The 18002-nt window shown below is 45.8% G+C and overlaps 1 long non-coding RNA gene across 1 annotated transcript in view; it reads right to left on the reverse strand.

Moving 5' to 3' along the window:
• LOC144767883 (uncharacterized) overlaps nt 1-18002 on the reverse strand; it is a 99333-nt gene that overhangs the window by 48507 nt on the left and 32824 nt on the right. Inside the window, exon 2 of the long non-coding RNA XR_013598372.1 lies at nt 12008-12091. This is a non-coding gene — a long non-coding RNA (uncharacterized LOC144767883). The remainder of the gene's footprint in view (nt 1-12007; nt 12092-18002) is intronic.

Raw genomic sequence — 18002 nt, forward strand, 5'->3', positions numbered from 1 at the left:
TCAATTAATAATTATTTGTTAATTGATATTAATTAATTTACTGAAAATTACTTATTGGAATTGTGCAATTAATTTCAGGTGTGGGTTGTGGGGTTTATAGGGGTAAAGGTGGGAAGTAATTCATGCTGACTAATTCAAAATGCGTTGTTAATTAATATTAATTAATTATTTGAAAATAAATATGGAAATGGTGTAATTAATTTTAGGTGTGGATTGTGAGTTTTATAGGGGTAAAGGGTGGGAAGTAGTGTATGTTTAATTAGTTGATCATTAATATTAATTAATTAATTGATATTTAATTAGGGTAATTGTTTATTTTTTGTATGGTTTTACTTTTATAGGGGTAAAATGTGGGGAGTAAATGAATTTTACTTACTCTATAATTAGTTGCTAAATACTATTGGATTCTTAATTGAAAATAAGTTTTAACTGTGCAATTCATTTTTTTCAGTTCAATTTTAGCTGTGGGTTGTGGGAATTAGAGGGGTAAAGTGCAGGAAGGTAATTAATTTTTATGAGTTTTATTTGTTTTTTAATTAATAATATTTCTTTAATTGATCATTAATTATGTTAAATATGGAAGTTAATTTTTTTTATTTAGATGTGAGTTGTGAATTGTGTGGTGTTATAGGGCAGGAAATAAAAAAACTAAATGTATGTAATCATGTTTTTGTTTCTAAATATTTTTTAATTAAAAATATGTATTTCTTTGAAAATTATTTTTTAGTTTATTTAATAAAATATTTGTACATATTTGTCCTGTGTATTCAACATTATAATATATTGCGTTTTCATTTTTTTATTTGTAATATGAGATATATTTGTATTTTAATTTTTAACATATTTATATATTTTTAGTTTTTAAAAATGTTCTTGTTAATATTTTATTTGATTATTATTTGAACTGACTGGAGTGTGAATAGTAATTTTTACCCCTCCTCTAACCATCACTTTTCCCTACTGTTGCACTCACTGGAGTGGGAATAGTAATTTTTACCCCTCCGCTATCCAACACTTTGCCTACTATTGCAATGAATGGAGTGAGAATAGCAAATTCTACCCCTCTGATCCCCAACAATTTCCCTACTGTTGCACTGACTGTAGTAGAAAATGTAAGTTTAAAGATTTTTTAATAGTTTAATGTTTTACTTTATAATAAAATATTTTTTTAATTAGATTTTATGTTACTGGTGGATATATATATATATATATATATATATATATATATATATATATATATATATATATATATATATATATATATATATATATATCCAGTCCAAGTTCCCCTCCAAAGGAAAAGAACGAGCCACACACTATCTGCCGGTCAAACCACTTTTTAATTAGTTTTTCAGGCATGGCATTGGCATGACGCGTTTCGTCTACCGACTTTCTCAAATGCCATAAGATTGCACAAATGCTTGCCAAAAGTCCACCTTTCATCACAGCAAGCCTCGCTATGATTGGGGGAAGCCTGCCGATAGCGACTAGGGAGCGTCACCAAAACTCAGCACTCAAGTTCTCGCAAGGCGGCTCAACTTCGTATGTACTCCCCAAGTGGGCGGGGACCACCTATACTCTCTTCGTACCTGGGTCTTTGTGGAAAACAAGTGGCTGACCTTCAACAAACACCCCCCCCGCAGGACACAGCTCCATCCTTGGAGCCCCGCCTCAGTGTGCATTTCTTCCTCGTGAAGTCACGGTCCAAAAGAAATTGGCAGGTCACAGCTGTGGAATGCGGTGGTTCGGCGGCATCCCCAGTTCCCGAGGTAAGTCCAAAAAACAGATGCCACTACTGTCGCCAAACTACTTGTGCAGTGGGGGCTCAGTGCGCTGTGGCCGCACATGTAACATCCAGTCCAAGTTCCCCTCCAAAGGCAAAGAACGAGCCACACACGTTCTGCCGGTCAAACCACTTTTTCATTCGCTTTTCAGGCATGGCATTGGCATGACGCGTTTCGTCTACCAACTTTCTCAAATGCCATAAGATTGAACAAATGCTTGCCAAAAGTCCACCTTTTATCACAGCAAGCCTCACTACGATTGGGGGAAGCCTGCCGACCATTACTAGGGAGCGTCTCCAAAAATCGGCACTCCGAGTTCTCGCAAGGCGGCCCAACTTCGTATGTACTCCCCAAGTGGGCGGGGATCGCCTATACTCTCTTCATACCTGGGTCTTTGTGGAAAACAAGCGGCTGACCTTGAACAAATACCCCCCGCCGGACACAGCTCGATCCTTGGAGCCCCGCCTCAGTGTGCGTTTCTTCCTCGTGAAGTCACGGTCCAAAAGAAATTGGCAGGTCACAGCTGTGGAATGCGGTGGTTCGGCGGCATCCCCAGTTCCTGAGGTAAGTCCAAAAAACAGATGCCACTACTGTCTCCAAACTACTTGTGGAGTGGGGGCTCAGTGTGCTGTGGCCGCACATATAACATTTAGTCCAAGTTCCCCTCCAAAGGCAAAGAACGAGCCACACACTTTCTGCCGGTCAAACCACTTTTTAAATAGCTTTTCAGGCATGGCATTGGCATGACGCGTTTCGTCTACCGACTTTCTCAAATGCCATAAGATTGAACAAATGCTTGCCAAAAGTCCACCTTTTATCACAGCAAGCCTCGCTTATATGTAATATATATATCAAAACCACAAGGTGCCTGCTGAGGAAGAGCCCACTACTGGTGGGTAATGTCTGTAAAATTTTTACTGGCAGTACTGCATGCAAGAAGACTCGTGGCACACACTCAAAAATTGTCCTGCTCCCCCGACGCGTTTCGTACATGGCTGCACTTAATCATGGGCTGCGGGCTTTAAGTTTGCTGAGGCGGCCGTGCACTTTTTGAAGCACCTGTGTAACTGAGAACCCCGCCTCAGTGGGCATTTCCACAGCAAGTGGAATTCTGGTTCTTGTGGTGCCTTCGTACTCCTCAGTGGGTTGCACGCCGCTTCTCCAACTCATAACTTCATTTTCCCAAGTGGGTTGCGGAACCTCGCACTTCCAACACCAGCAGATTACTCCTCTAGTAAAACAGCTACCAGTACCAGCGCTGCAGAGCCGGTTGACACCATAGCAGGTCTGTAAAAACAGCGGGGCTCTTTCCGCTGTCCAGGCGGAACCGCTAAACATCAAAACCACAAGGTGCCTGCTGAGGAAGAGCCCACTACTGGTAGGTAATGTCTGTAAAATCTTTACTGGCGGTACTGCATGCAAGAAGAATCGTGGCACACACTCAAAAATTTTCCTGTTCCCCCGCCGCGTTTCGTGCATGGCTGCACTTAATCAATGGGCTGCGGGCTTTAAGTTTGCTGAGGCGGCCATGCACTTTTTGAAGCACCTGTGCACGAAACGCGTCGGGGGAGCAGTACAATTTTTGAGTGTGTGCCACGATCCTTCTTGCATGCAGTACCGCCAGTAAAGATTTTACAGACATTACCTACCAGTAGTGGGCTCTTCCTCAGCAGGCACCTTGTGATTTTGATATATAGATATAGATATAGATATAGATATACACACACATATATTTTAAATGACTGAAATACATTAAAAGTAAATATATATATATATACATTATTATGTATGTGTTTAATTTTTCTATTAAGTGTATCTGTTATATTTGCTAAAATGTATATTAAATCTAATTTATTGTTTGTAATTAGTTGTATTATTTAATATATTTAAAATGTGTGGTTTTATTTTATATAAATAAAAATTGATATGTTGTACAACTATATTTTTGGCATCCATATTTTTTCCCAATATTTTGGTATTTACCTGTTTAAGTTAGGGAGTCAATATTTTTGCATTCTATGTTTTTACCTCGATATTTATGTTTGTCTGTATTCTGTCAGTGAACCCTTCAGCAGGTTAGCATATTATAGTGATGACATTTGTTATTTCCAAGAAGCAGTTTTATAGAAATATTAAACATTTTAAATATTATTCAATGTATAAGAACAGTTTCATCCTAAATCCAATCACCATAAAATCAAATATTGCAATAATTTGATGTGATATGCATAGATCTTAAACGATACATACAAACATCCCCTATCACGTTTAAAAATAAAATTAGCATAGCACACTCTAAAATTAGGCAACAAAAGGTCTTTTATAAATTAGTTGGATGTATTTTGTCAAGGCATTGGTAACATCACAATACTTCATTATAAGTAAAGTGACCAGTGCTTCCCTACGAGTCCTAACTTACATTTGCTAAAAAAGGGAAAAGGTTTTTTCTCTCTTACAAAAAAAGCAAACAGTTTAAGAGTAGAGAGTGTGTACTGTGTGTAACTTTCAACTCACATAAGCAGAATTCCTTATTTGAACCAATCACACCTAAGACCAGGTATTCGCCAAACTGGATCAACACTCGGAATATCGCAATATTTGATTTTAAATACATTTATCAGGAATTTAACACAGAGCAGGGAAAATCCCTTGGTCTCTCAGATTTCAAAGAGGTCATTACAGACTTATGTCTTTTACTTAGAAATCCTGTCGTTTGAGCTGGTGGAAGGGAACTTTGAATTAGAAATGATAAGCCCCCAGGGCAGAGGTAGAAGCAACCTTAACCCCTTCGCTACGGGGGTTATTCCCCTGCAGCGCTGGGGGAGAGGGGGGCGCACACGGCGCCCGCATGCTCATGACGAGCTCAGCTCGTCACAGGTGCATTACCTGCCGTGGAACGCTCGCACAGCAGGGGAAATCTCCCCACATCCGTGCGTTCCATCCGAGCGTCATGAGCACCGGAGCGCCGTGGCTCATGGCGAGCTCAGCTCGTCATGAGCATGGGAGGGGTTAAAACTGAACCAAATAATGAATCTGGCCCATTCTATATGTCCCAGAACCTTATTCCTGAGAGTTCTTCTCTGCCCTTCCACGTCATCGATGAAGATAGGAACCATAGGCAGGGCCACAGGATTTATGTGATAGTGCGGCTGCAGCGATTTTCGCATACTTATAGATTTGCTGTATTTGCCACATAATCCATCACCTGCCACATAATCTGTAGATTTTAGTAGATTTATTTTCCAGCTCAAATGGTTCAAAAGTTACTAAAAATGCAGCAATACTATGTGGTGGAAGACCCTTTGCAAAGCTGCACTGGTCACCTTTCTGTTGCTTATTGCTATATTTGGGTGTTAAACTTGTACTAATGCGGTGCAACCAATGCCCACAGAGTGTTACCAAGTTTAAAAATGACAAAATAATGAAGTAATACTATTACAAAATGTGGCGCATTATGCAGCATAATTTTCCTTTTCTTGCCACGTAATTTACTCAAGCTTGCTGCATAAGTGGTCTTTTTCTGCTGCATAATTCCAGTGGCCCTAGCCATAGGGTGCAAGATTGTGCCAACATGCTAGAGGAAGACTGGCCCCTGCTCTCACCTTTAAGCCTGGATCTTTGAGTAAGCCGGGACTGAAGGCAGGCTCTCAGCATGCTCTAGAGTAGCTTTTGGTCGAAGGTCACCAATTCCACCCTGTAGGAAGCTGGCTCTGTAAATACTATACCAAAGTAGATATAGTGTGCACAGAGTCCAGTGGACCCTCAGAGGCTGACAGAGACTTAAGTAGATAATACTAAAAGCTCTATTTGTGGTTGTGTGGTTGAGCAGTTACAATTATCAGAGGGTAGTGTTAAACATTTATTGTACACACTCAGGCAAGAAATGATAGCACACACTCAAAGACTGAACCCAGACTAATTGTTTTGGATAAAAAGCTATTATTTTGTTATTTTATTTCTAGACTCAAGAGGAACTCAGTTGCAGGTAAGTAGCAGTCTCAAAAGCCATGACACCTTTCAAGTACAGTAAGAATTGCAAGGCAATAGAAAATGCGTTACAGCATTAGAAATACTTTTGTAGAATCAGATTGGAACCGTAGAACTTTGCAATGGAAATGGATGGACTTTTGAATGCAATAGGTTTTCTTATTGCAATGCAATCCTAAGGAAGGAAATCAATGTTACGCATTTGCAGGTAAGTATTCGATTTACAATCCCAATCTTCCGGGGTTTTGACCAACACTAGGCAAGGTTCAGTTTCAGGTTGGTACTGCACCAGCCGCGGCATTGAGGCGGCCGGTTGCAGCTGTCACTGGGCTCAGCGTCAATCAATAGAGGCTGGGGATACCTCGGAGAGGCACGGTTTGCAGGTAAGCACCCGTGGTTTCAGGGCACAGGGCACGGGGATTAAGATCAGCAAGGGGTGGGGGGGTCCAAGCAGCACCACCAGCAATACAGGAAGCCAGGTGCAGGGTGCAAAATCAGCGTTGGGCGTCTAATGCGTTTCAAAGGAGGTTGCAGATGACACAAAGAGGCTGCAGACTCAGGCCAGGAGGCTGGCTGAAGGTGACCACTGGTTGGGCAGGTAAGTTGGAGGGCTTGAGGGGGGTGAGGCACTGTCAACTGAGATACCCAAGGACGGTGGGCTGAGAATGCAGGGGTACCTTTTGGTGTTGGATCTTCTAGGTTGTAGCTGGTCACGGGTCCCTTCATGTAGAGGCTGCAGGAGACTTCGTGGGGTCCGGGAGAGGTTAACCACCAATGGAGGAGAGGTCAGGTTCACTGGGTAGACTTCACTGGACAGGTGAGCCACTCATACTCAGGCCCTGGGCGACGGGTCAAGAGTGGGCAGGGGTCACAGATCCGCCAAGATCAGGAATCCTTGGTGTTGGAGTTTTCTGGACCTGGCCGCTGTCCAGTGGCGATCTGGTCTTTATTTAAGAGTGGCAGTCTTCCTGGGCTTCTTGAAAGTTGCTGGCCATGGGACAGGTGTTGGGAAGCAGGCGACAGGTCGGTAGGGCTGGGGCCATGGCAGTAGGGAACAGATGTACGACAATGTCTTTTTGAGAGTTGCAAATTGCGCTCAATTGCGGGTTGCAATTAGCGACTCTCAAAATGACATGTACAACAGTGTTAGAGACACTGTTTGCGATTCTCAATGGGGTCGGAAATTGCATGCCTCATCAATATTCATGAGGCACTCGCAATTTGCGAGCCCATTGGGAATGGCTGGGCCTCCCAGGGATGGTGGCGTGCTGGGCTCAGCAGACCTTCATGTCTGGGCCTGCTTTTGAATAAAGCAATTTTTTTAAATGCAGCCTGTTTTCCTTAAAGGAAAATGGGATGCATTTAAAAAAAGAAAAATGAAACGTTTTTTTAATTTTTTTAAGGGCATGTAGTGGTTACCTCGGTCCAGGGCACCCTAGGGGTCGTCCTGGCAAAGAGGGGATACACCTCTCCTGACTACTTAGTTTCCCACTGACCTTGCCACCAAAAGTGGGGCTTGGTCAGAGGGCGGGCATCTCCACTATCTGGAGAGGCCCTCGCCAGCATATCAAAGGGCAGGAAGCCTTTGAGGCTCACCTCCCTAAATGCTGTTCCTGCTTGTGGGTAGGGGTGAAGCACCTCCACCCCAAGCAGCCTTTGTCCCTGACTCATGAGAGCACAAGGGCTCCCACCTCAGGGGGTCAGAAACATGTCTGTGTGTGGCAGGCTGGTGCAGACCAGTCACATACGAGGGACATGCTTTTTCAGGGGGCATCTCTAAGATGCCCTATCAGTGCATTTTGTAATAAAACCAACACTGCATCAGTGTGGGTTTCATATGCTGAGGAGTTTAATACTAAACTCTTTAGCATTCAGTAAAGCCATTATGGAGCTGTGGAGTTCGTAATGACAAACTTTCAACCTATGTACTCAATATAGCTTCACTGCACATACAATGTCTAAGAATGGACTTAGACACTGTAGGGGAATAATTCTCATGCAGCTGTGCCCTCCCCTGTGGTATAGTGCACCCTGTCCTAGGGCTGTGAGGCCTGCTAGAGGGTTGACTTCCCTATGCCTAGGCAGGGGTTGTGGCATGGCACACTGGGATGTGTGCCATGCCGACTCTTAGGTTTTGTCCGAACCATAACGCACAGTCTGCAATTACAGTGTGTATGTCTTTAGTGAGGGGTCTCTGAGGGTGGCACAATACATGCTGCATCCTTAGAGACCCTCTCTGGTCACAAGGCCCTGGGTACCACTGGTGCCTTTTACAAGGGACTTATATGTGGGCCAGAGGTGTACAGTTTTGGGAAAGAAGACAAGCCCTGATTGGCAGGGACCCAGGGCACTTTCGGTCAAAGTTCATCAGACATCAGGCAAAAAATGAGTGTGGGGGGTCACTTTCCTACACACCCATAAAGGGCCTGAGGTATCAATTTACCAAGTATAGCCCTTTTTAATGGTTGAACTGAAAGGCACCAGAAATGGGTGTCAAATGTCCTAACTGTGGAGAGTAAGCACCTTAGTGCCTGGACACCCTCACAGGTGATAAACTGCGCTTTGCAAATACCAAGATATTTATAGACGCTGACCTGCTTGAGCAGAACACTGTTAAGAAATCAAGCACATTTCTTTGACCGCTTCAAAAAGACCAGCGTCTTCATCTTCTTAACATTTATTGTTAATCTGTTAGTTTTGCAATATTCATAACGGCCATGGAGTTTTCTTTCTAAACCCATTGGAGTATAGTCCATAAGTACTAGATCACCCATGCATAAGGCACAGTACATGATCTAAGCCTGTTTTATGGAAAACGAGTTTGTCATTGATAAAAAGCTACGGATCATAGCCCTGGAACTTTTTTCATACTAGGGTCCTACTTAGATCTTGTAGGATGAGTTACTATGCCACAACGGTGACAGATATCCCGTCCGCCAAAATATAATTCCCATAGGATATAATGGGATTTATATTTCGGCAGACAGGATATCAGTCCCCGTTTTGATGCAATAACCCATCCGCCAAGATCTAAATCGAAGCCCTAGGTCTCCATCGAAAGTCAAAAGCATCCTGGAAATCTACAAAAAAGCAGCATAGCTTGCCAACTGTTGCTATAAATCTCTTGGCCGCCAACCGAAGAACCATACAGTGATCAACAGTTGAATAGCTTTCCCTGAAACCACCTTGCTCTTTTGGATTGATCACTGTGCCAAAGGCCATCTCTCAAGATGTTTTAAAATGGCATTTGCATTAATCTTTCAAGTAGTGTTTAGTAGGGAGATCACTCCATAACTGTCTGGCTCCCCGGACTGCCTTTCTTATGGATTGGTTTAATAATTGCACCACACCACATGTGAGGTGTTGTCCCACTAGAGGTGACCCCTTTAAAAAAGTTGGCTTATTATACTGGCCACCCACAAGGGATAAGCTTTAAATACTGCTGCTGGGCGACTAACCGTGCCCCGGCCCAAGACGACTTCATATTGCTAATTCGCTCAGAAATTATACCTACTTACTTCAGCATCATTAAATGCAGATTCGCGGAATAGTCGACTACAAACCGAGTTAGAGCTTGTAAGGAGGAACTTTTGTATAATTTGGAGATGAATTCTATCCATTGCTCATCAGATACTTCAGCCTCCAAGCTCCCTGTTGAGACCATCTTGTGAGATTTCTCCATGCATTTTGCACCAATTAGATTAATAGAACTTTTGTTTCTTTTGAACAAGCAGTGAGCATTATTTGTTTTTCATTACAATAAAACCCAATTCAATAGTATGATTCTTAAGATGAATTCCTTTCAGCACATCCTATTGAACTCCTTCCTTTGGTGAGCACACTCATGATCAAACCATCCCAAAGGAAACCTAGGGCCAGATGTAGGTAAATATCATTTACCGATTCCTTAAATTACCGATTCGTTAAATGACCTAATCCTACAATTTGGCCACCTACATCTGAAAAGCCTAATTCCGGTTGGTAACAGCCGAAATTCTGTAATTTCGTCCGTTACCGACCGGAATTAGGCTTCCTATATCTGGCCCCTAGTTTTGTTAGCACTTGATGTATTTCTTAAATTGTACTATACTTAAAGACAGCGCGACACTCTTTTTATGAGTTAATTAAACCATTTAGAGCCCATGAGAACTAATATAGAACTTATCTGTTTTGAAACTAAACAATTCCTGGAGATTTTCTTTTCTAATTACAGCCCTGATTCTATGGTTATAAACCAGATCTGACTCTAAGGTTGCTGGATTTTCTTTTTTTAGGAATTGGCCCCTGAGAATTATCTCCATGGTGAGGTGATCGCTTACTCCAAGATTGATCATCACACAAAGGGCCAGATGTAGGTCGCCAATTACCGGTCGGTAACGGCCGATTTCGGCCGTTACCGACCGGTAATTGTTTTTTGAGATGTAGGGGGCCTGAATTTTACCGAATCAGTAAATTTACCGAATCGGTAAATTTACCGATTCGGTAAAATACCGAATCGGTATATTTACCGATTCGGTGAATCCTGATGTAGCTGGCATTTCAAAGAGTGCCAGAGGCCCTTTAGTAGTCGGTATTTACCACCCAATCCTATTGGGTGGTAAAATACCGAATTCCAGTGTACATGCACATCTGTGCATGCACATCTGTGCATGTACACCTATGCCATGTACACCTATGCCATGTGACACACAGACATGCCCTTAGGGCATGTCTGTGTGCCACATGGCACACAAGCCTGCAATTGGGGTGCTACAGGGTGTCAAAGTGACACCCCATTCCCCCTGCCAGGATTTGGTATTTCCCGATTCGGTAAATACCGATTCGGTATTTCCCATTGATTCCTATGGGCTTCAAGGCCCATAGGAATCAATGGAAATACCGATTCGGTATTTACCGAATCGGTAAATACCGAATCTTACAGAATTGGTAATTGTTAAAGAAAAATTACCTACATCTGCCTACTTCCAATTTACCTACTCTTAAATACCGATTCGGTATGATTCGGTATTTAAGAGTAGGTAAATCGGAATTACCTACATCTGGCCCCTAGTCATTAAATTGTTAAAAACTGATTCAATGGAGTAAAGGAGTGATCAACCCGGACTAGGCGCCTTCTGAACCCCTAGGTGGCAACAGCTGGGCAATCGCTCCCACAGCGACTATTTCTACTAATCAGATTGTGTTGCATTAAGATTGACAATCCCTGTTCGGTACCTCCAAAGCTCTCTCCCGCGGCAGACACCACATTAGGAATTCCATACATTTGCAGTTGGTCTTCATCAGAATGAGTGAGAGACAACTTAAAATAAATTACATTAAAATAGCCTGCCATCATGAATAAAGATTTTGGGACATGGCGTTTGTGTTATATTTTATATACGTGTTATTTAACCTAACATGTTGTATCTCACTCCTCAAGCACCTCACCATCTAGTCACTTCTAACGTTTTACAGGGCAAGATATACATCAACTCTTGGCTAGGAGTTAGCAGACTCCAGCCTTTGGCTGTGGACACTCCTCTATTGATACAACAACCCTTAAAATGGGATGGAAACAGCGAGCAGGACGGGAACAAATAATATTTACTTTACTTGGCTCAGACCTCCAGTAACTGTAAAATCGTCACATGTTCTTCAAAATGCTGCAACCACGACCCGGAACTTCCAAAAACACCCGCCAACCACCAACCACCCGACAAAGGTGTTAGCGGTCTAGCTGGGCTGGCAGACTCACTGGCTCCCCGCTTATACCAGTGCTCCAAAGTTGAAACAAATCATCTGCTGAGGTGCTTTGACCCCTACGGACCCCTCCAGGAGGCGTCGCTGCAGAAGGAGGTATTGCTACAATGTCAGTGTAGAACATTACAACCTGCAGCGGCTGCTGCTCACAAGCCGGACCGCACTGCCACACCCCCAGGATCTCCCAACCCTACAACACCCCACCAATCTGCAGCTACGCCTAGACCACCCGCTACCACCCTCCACCAACTCCCGCATACATCAACTCAGTCATGGGGCTCGGACACCGACTGCTTCCCGTCCACCAGGCTTGCTCGCGGGACCAGTGCCCATAGGAAGCCAGAGGGAGGAAGAAAAGAACTGATCCCTGCCCGGCCCAGCCTTACCACATCCGTCAGCTTTAACACTACCTTCTTGTCCTGTGAGGCAGCTGAGAACATCTCTTGTAAATTCTCCGAAGCAATCTTCAGGTTAATAGGTTTGATGTATATATTTACCAGCTTTGCCCTGTTGGTGATTCCTGTTTTCATCCCACTCCGAGATCAAATCCATCTTTTTGGCGCATTCTGGTCGGCAAGGTTCTGAAAATGTATGGAGCAGCGTGATCTAGACTCCACCCTCACAAGTCACAAAAGTGTAAACCATATACGTGCAGTTGGCAGGGTACTCACTGCGTGCCTTAACTCTATTAACGTGTGTGAAACATTTGAATGCATTACTGAAATATATTCACTGTAGAGACTAGACACTTCTATAGCTGTGCACTGAGGTTCAGTTAAACATGAAGACATGTAATTCTCATTGACATCTTATACTTGTGTTTCAAATTGTACTGCATTTACCTTGAAAGTGGTATTTGCAAATGTAAACAAGTACTCATTTACACGCGTTTTACATTCATTCCTAAAGTTACAGGTGCATGTATAACCATATATTTGAAGTGAAAACTCATGCTGATCTAAAGTTAGTCTGACTACAGGCCTCAGTTAAATGCTTTTTGCTTCATCAGCAGGCTTTCTTCTTTCCCTTGCAAGTTTATCATCATGTTATTCATTAGCTAGAGTAAGGTCGATTGTCTGTGTGAGACGACTGATAGAGAGGCGGGAAGAGAATGTGGAGGAATAACGTTCGAAAGAGCCTTCTGCTCATCCTGTGTCAGGATGGTGAGATCTTACAGGATGAGCACCGACGCTGCAGTCCGATGCAGTGGGATCCTGATCTACAGATGCATTCAAGTAGTGACCTGATTGGTCTCTGGTGGTGCGGGAGAGATAAGAACGTGTCTGAGTCCCTTATTACAATTAAATTGGTTTTCTCACAGCTAAAGGTAGAGCAGATTCCCTGTAGATCTGGAGAGGTACAGACCTCCTGCAGGCGTGAAGCTTAATGCTAAACACTCATATCCTTTTTCTTTGGACTTCGACTGGACTCTGATCATGCTGACCTTTCTTCTCTTTCATGCTACTGATTTAGAAACCCTTATTAGTAACCTTTGGCGTAGGACTACGCTATGCTCGCGTAGTTTGCGCAACTACACGCTACGTGAATTGCATGTAGCACACTGCAAAAATGCGTAGCGGGCATTGTTTGCTTGTCTGTGGTCCTCAACCTCAAGTTGGCGACCGCGAGCGAGCAAAATAACATCCCGGTGAGACTTTTTCCTTGTTCGCGGTCAGCAACATTCAAGATGGCGATCGCGAGCGTGGAAAATAAACCTCCCGGTGAGATTCTCAACGCGGGGAGGTCAGGTTTCTCATTGTGAGTGGTTACATATGCTCGCGACCGCTTGCGATGAGAAACTACCAGTCCGCGTTGAGAAAGCTGCCGCTCGAGTACAAATCTCCTTGAGCGGCAGAAAACAACCATTTGCACTGTGCAAGATGCGGTTTGCAGTGACTGCACAGTGCGGACAAGCATCCTGCACTGTACAATCAGTGCGAACAGCATTTTGCACAGTGCACTACGCAGTTCGTGTAGCTTGCGTAGTGCGAAGTGCACTTCGCATAGCTACGCGTAGCGCTACTACGCGAACTACGCCCAGGGTTACTTAATAGATGGCCATATATTTGGTCTATGCCATGGGAGAGTTCTTTATGAACACTTGTTTGCTTTTATCTATTTATACAATTGGGATTATTACTATTCGATATGTTATTCTGTTGCGACTTCTCCTGCCAAGACACTTCAGCATACCTTTTGTATTTCGGCACTTACTGAACTTATTTTGCATACATACTGGATCGAAGGGTAATCCTAAATAAAACCTTTTAACTATATTTAATGATTCCTGGTGCCTATTGTGGAGTCACATCAGCTTCACAAATCAGAAATATATTGTTGATGTTCTCTCCTTTTCAATGCTTCAGGTCAGCGAATAAAGGTTCTTATGACCAATGGGGAAAAATCTTTGACGACTTGACTAAGAGATTACATTTTAAGGCCCAGTGCTCTCTCAGGGGAAAGTGCTCTATAGTATTTTAAAAAGATAATAAAAATCCTGCAGGGAATCCAATGGTAAAGCGCTTTGAAGTGGCGGTAAGGCAACAAATATAGCACTAGATGATAGAAATGAAATAACCACATCAACAACATCCCACAGGTCACCAAGTTTAAGGGCCGCCCTCCACCAACTGAGGAAACTTCTCTGCGTCCATCTTACTAGACACCTTCTGCTACAGATTTTTAGGGTTTTGATTATGCCCTTTGGCCTCAGCACTTAAGTAGGTTCAGATTTTTTTTATGGATTTGTAGCTTGCAGTTGTAAGATGTTTGTACGGGTTCAGCTGCTATTGATACTCACACACTGGTCACAAGACACAGCTTGGAGAAATAGAACTCTGTGCCTGTGGTGTACCCTACATGTCTACATATATCATGTCAAACAGCTGAGGCACAGGGTCAGAGCTGATTTGCATATAGCCAGTGTCTAACCCAGGGTGGTGTGGAGTGAAAAAAAACGATGGATTTAGGCCCAGATCCTTGTACTGGGGTGAATGTATGACATTGTTCTACATTCTGTCCATCAACTGTGTTTTTTGTAATTTTCACCCCGAGTGTGCTGGGGATGCTCAGACGTGAGTCCCAGGCTCTCCACACCACTGGAGTCAAGCTATCCAGGCTGATGAAGGCTGATAGCCAGAAACCGGTCCTTGGATGCTTGATTCCGGTCTGGGAAAGACATGGCTTGGTAGTTCGGACTGGTCTGTTCCCATGAGGCACAGGGTCAGAGCTGATTTGCATATAGCCAGTGTCTAACCCAGGGTGGTGTGGAGTGCAAAAAAACGATGGATTTAGGCCCAGATCCTTGTACTGGGGTGAATGTATGACATTGTTCTACATTCTGTCCATCAACTGTGTTTTTTGCAATTTTCACCCCGAGTGGGCTGGGTATACTCAGACGTGAGTCCCAGGCTCTCCACACCACTGGAGTCAAGCTATCCAGGCTGATGAAGGCTGATAGCCAGAAACCGGTCCTTGGATGCTTGATTCCGGTCTGGGAAATACATGGCTTGGTAGTTCGGACTGGACTGTTCCCATGAGGCACAGGGTCAGAGCTGATTTGCATATAGCCAGTGTCTAACCCAGGGTGGTGTGGAGTGCAAAAAAACGATGGATTTAGGCCCAGATCCTTGTACTGGGGTGAATGTATGACATTGTTCTACATTCTGTCCATCAACTGTGTTTTTTGCAAACATCTGGAGAAAGACATTTTCCATGCTCACATATATTTATTTTCTCCTACTGTGTTTATACTTTATGTAGTGTGATGTAGTATAAAAAGCCCATAGGGAGGAGGAGGGTATGTTTTGGTGTGTGTCAAAGGTGAGCATGAGATGGGGGGTCCCCTTTCCAATCACCTACATTTTCAAAAGGCCGAACCAGCGCTTGCAGGAGACAGTTTAGGACATGGGAGCCCAGCCTTTCCCATAGTTGGAGCTACTTCTGGTCACTGAAAAACACCATGAGCTACTGCCTAATACTTGATTGGATAAATGTACACAGAGGTCAAATAACTGGAACACTGCCCCCAGAATACCCCATTCCTGCCACAGGGATCAGACAGTGTTAATAGCACAGGAGCTGTATCGCAAAAAGATTACACGTGGGGCCCCTGAAGATCAGTTTTGTCCATGTGCTCAGTGATGAAGAGAAAGTAAAAGGAAAAAAACAAAGAACGTTAGAAAAGGCAAAAAGTATAAGAAAAAATGACAAAATGAGGGAAAAAGTAAGAAGCATAGGAAAGAAAGAGAACAAAAGTGAAGAAAGAAAAAGAAAGAAACCAATTAGAAATGAGAGAAAAAAGAAAAAATAGATAAAAAGTCAAATAAATACGAGGAAAAAAAAATAACTTCAAAAGGATTGACAACAAAGAAGGATGAAAAAGAAGAAGTAAGGAACTAATTCGTGTAAAAGGAGAGGAAGAAAGAGAGAAAGGGGAAAAGTAAGAACGGTGGGATACAATCAATTAAGAAAGTAATTAATGACATGAAAGCAAGGAAAAAAGAGAAGGAAAGAGAGGCAAGTAAGAAAGGAGGAAAAGAATTGGCGGTCCTGCAGGCCCTGGTCAGCCGCGGAGGTGGGATGCACTGGGACTCCTGCAGGCCCTGGTCAGCCTCGGAGGAGGGATGCACTGGGACTCCTGCAGGCCCTGGTCAGCCGTGGAGGTGGGATGCACTGGGGCTCCTGCAGGCCCTGGTCAGCCGCGGGGGTGCGATGCACTGGGACTCCTGCAGGCCCTGGTCAGCCGCGGAGGTGGGATGCACTGGGACTCCTGCAGGACCTGGTCAGCCTCGGAGGAGGGATGCACTGGGACTCCTGCAGGACCTGGTCAGCCTCGGAGGAGGGATGCACTGGGACTCCTGCAGGACCTGGTCAGCCATGGAGGTGGGATGCACTGGGGCTCCTGCAGGCCCTGGTCAGCACAGAGGTGGGATGCACTGGGACTCCTGCAGGCCCTGGTCATCCGTGGAGGTGGGATGCACTGGGGATCCTGCAGGCCCTGGTCAGCCGCGGAGGTGGGATGCACTGGGACTCCTGCAGGCCCTGGTCAGCCTCGGAGGAGGGATGCACTGGGACTCCTGCAGGCCCTGGTCAGCACAGAGGTGGGATGCACTGGTGCTCCTGCAGGCCCTGGTCAGCACAGAGGTGGGATGCACTGGGGCTCCTGCAGGCCCTGGTCAGCCTCGGAGGACGGATGCACTGGTGCTCCTGCAGGCCCAGGTCAGCACAGAGGTCGGATGCACTGGGGCTCCTGCAGGCCCTGGTCATCCGCGAAGGAGGGATGCACTGGGACTCCTGCAGGCCCTGGTCAGCCTCGGAGGTGGGATGCACTGGGACTCCTGCAGGCCCTGGTCAGCCGCGGAGGTGGGATGCACTGGGGCTCCTGCAGGCCCTGGTCAGCAGCGGAGGTGGAATGCACTGGGACTCCTGCAGGCCCTGGTCATCCTCGGAGGTGGGATGCACTGGGGATCCTGCAGGCCCTGGTCAGCCGCGAAGGAGGGATGCACTGGGACTCCTGCAGGCCCTGGTTAGCGGCGGAGGTGGGATGCACTGGGTCTCCTGCAGGCCGTGGTCAGCCGTGGAGGTGGGATGCACTGGGGCTCCTGCAGGCCCTGGTCAGCCGCGGAGATTTGACGCACTGGGGCTCCAGCAGGCCCTGGTCAGCAACGGAAGAGGGATGCACTGGGACTCCTGCAGGCCCTGGTCAGCCGCGAAGGAGGGATGCACTGGGACTCCTGCAGGCCCTGGTCATCCGCGGAGGTGGGATGCACTGGGGCTCCTGCAGACCCTGGTCATCCGCGGAGATTTGACGCACTGGGGCTCCAGCAGGCCCTGGTCAGCAACGGAAGAGGGATGCACTGGGGCTCCTGCAGGCCCTGGTCAGCTGCGGGGGTGCGATGCACTGGGACTCCTGCAGGCCCTGGTCAGCCTTGCAGGTGGGATGCACTGGGGCTCCTGCATGCCCTGGTTAGCCGCGGAGGTGGGATGCACTGGGACTCCTGCAGGCCCTGGTCAGCCGCGGAGATTTGACGCACTGGGGCTCCAGCAGGCCCTGGTCAGCCGCGAAGGAGGGAATGCACTGGGATCCTGCAGGCCCTGGTCAGCCTCGGAGGTGGAATGCACTGGGACTCCTGCAGGCCCTGGTCAGCCCCATGGGTGGGATGCACTGGGGCTCCTGCAGGCCCTGGTCAGCCTCGGAGGTGGGATGCACTGGGGCTCCTGCAGGCCCTGGTCAGCCATGGAGGTGGGATGCACTGGGACTCCTGCAGGCCCTGGTTAGCGTTAGAGGTGGGATGCACCGGGGCTCCTGCAGGCCCTGGTTAGCGGCGGAGGTGGGATGCACTGGGGCTCCTGCAGGCCCTGGTTAGCCGCGGAGGTGGGATGCACTGGGACTCCTGCAGGCCCTGGTTAGCGGCGGAGGTGGGATGCACTGGGACTCCTGCAGGCCCTGGTTAGCGGCGGAGGTGGGATGCACTGGGGCTCCTGCAGGCC

Source organism: Lissotriton helveticus, chromosome 7 (assembly GCF_964261635.1).
Source record: "Lissotriton helveticus chromosome 7, aLisHel1.1, whole genome shotgun sequence".
NCBI lineage: Eukaryota > Metazoa > Chordata > Amphibia > Caudata > Salamandridae > Lissotriton > Lissotriton helveticus.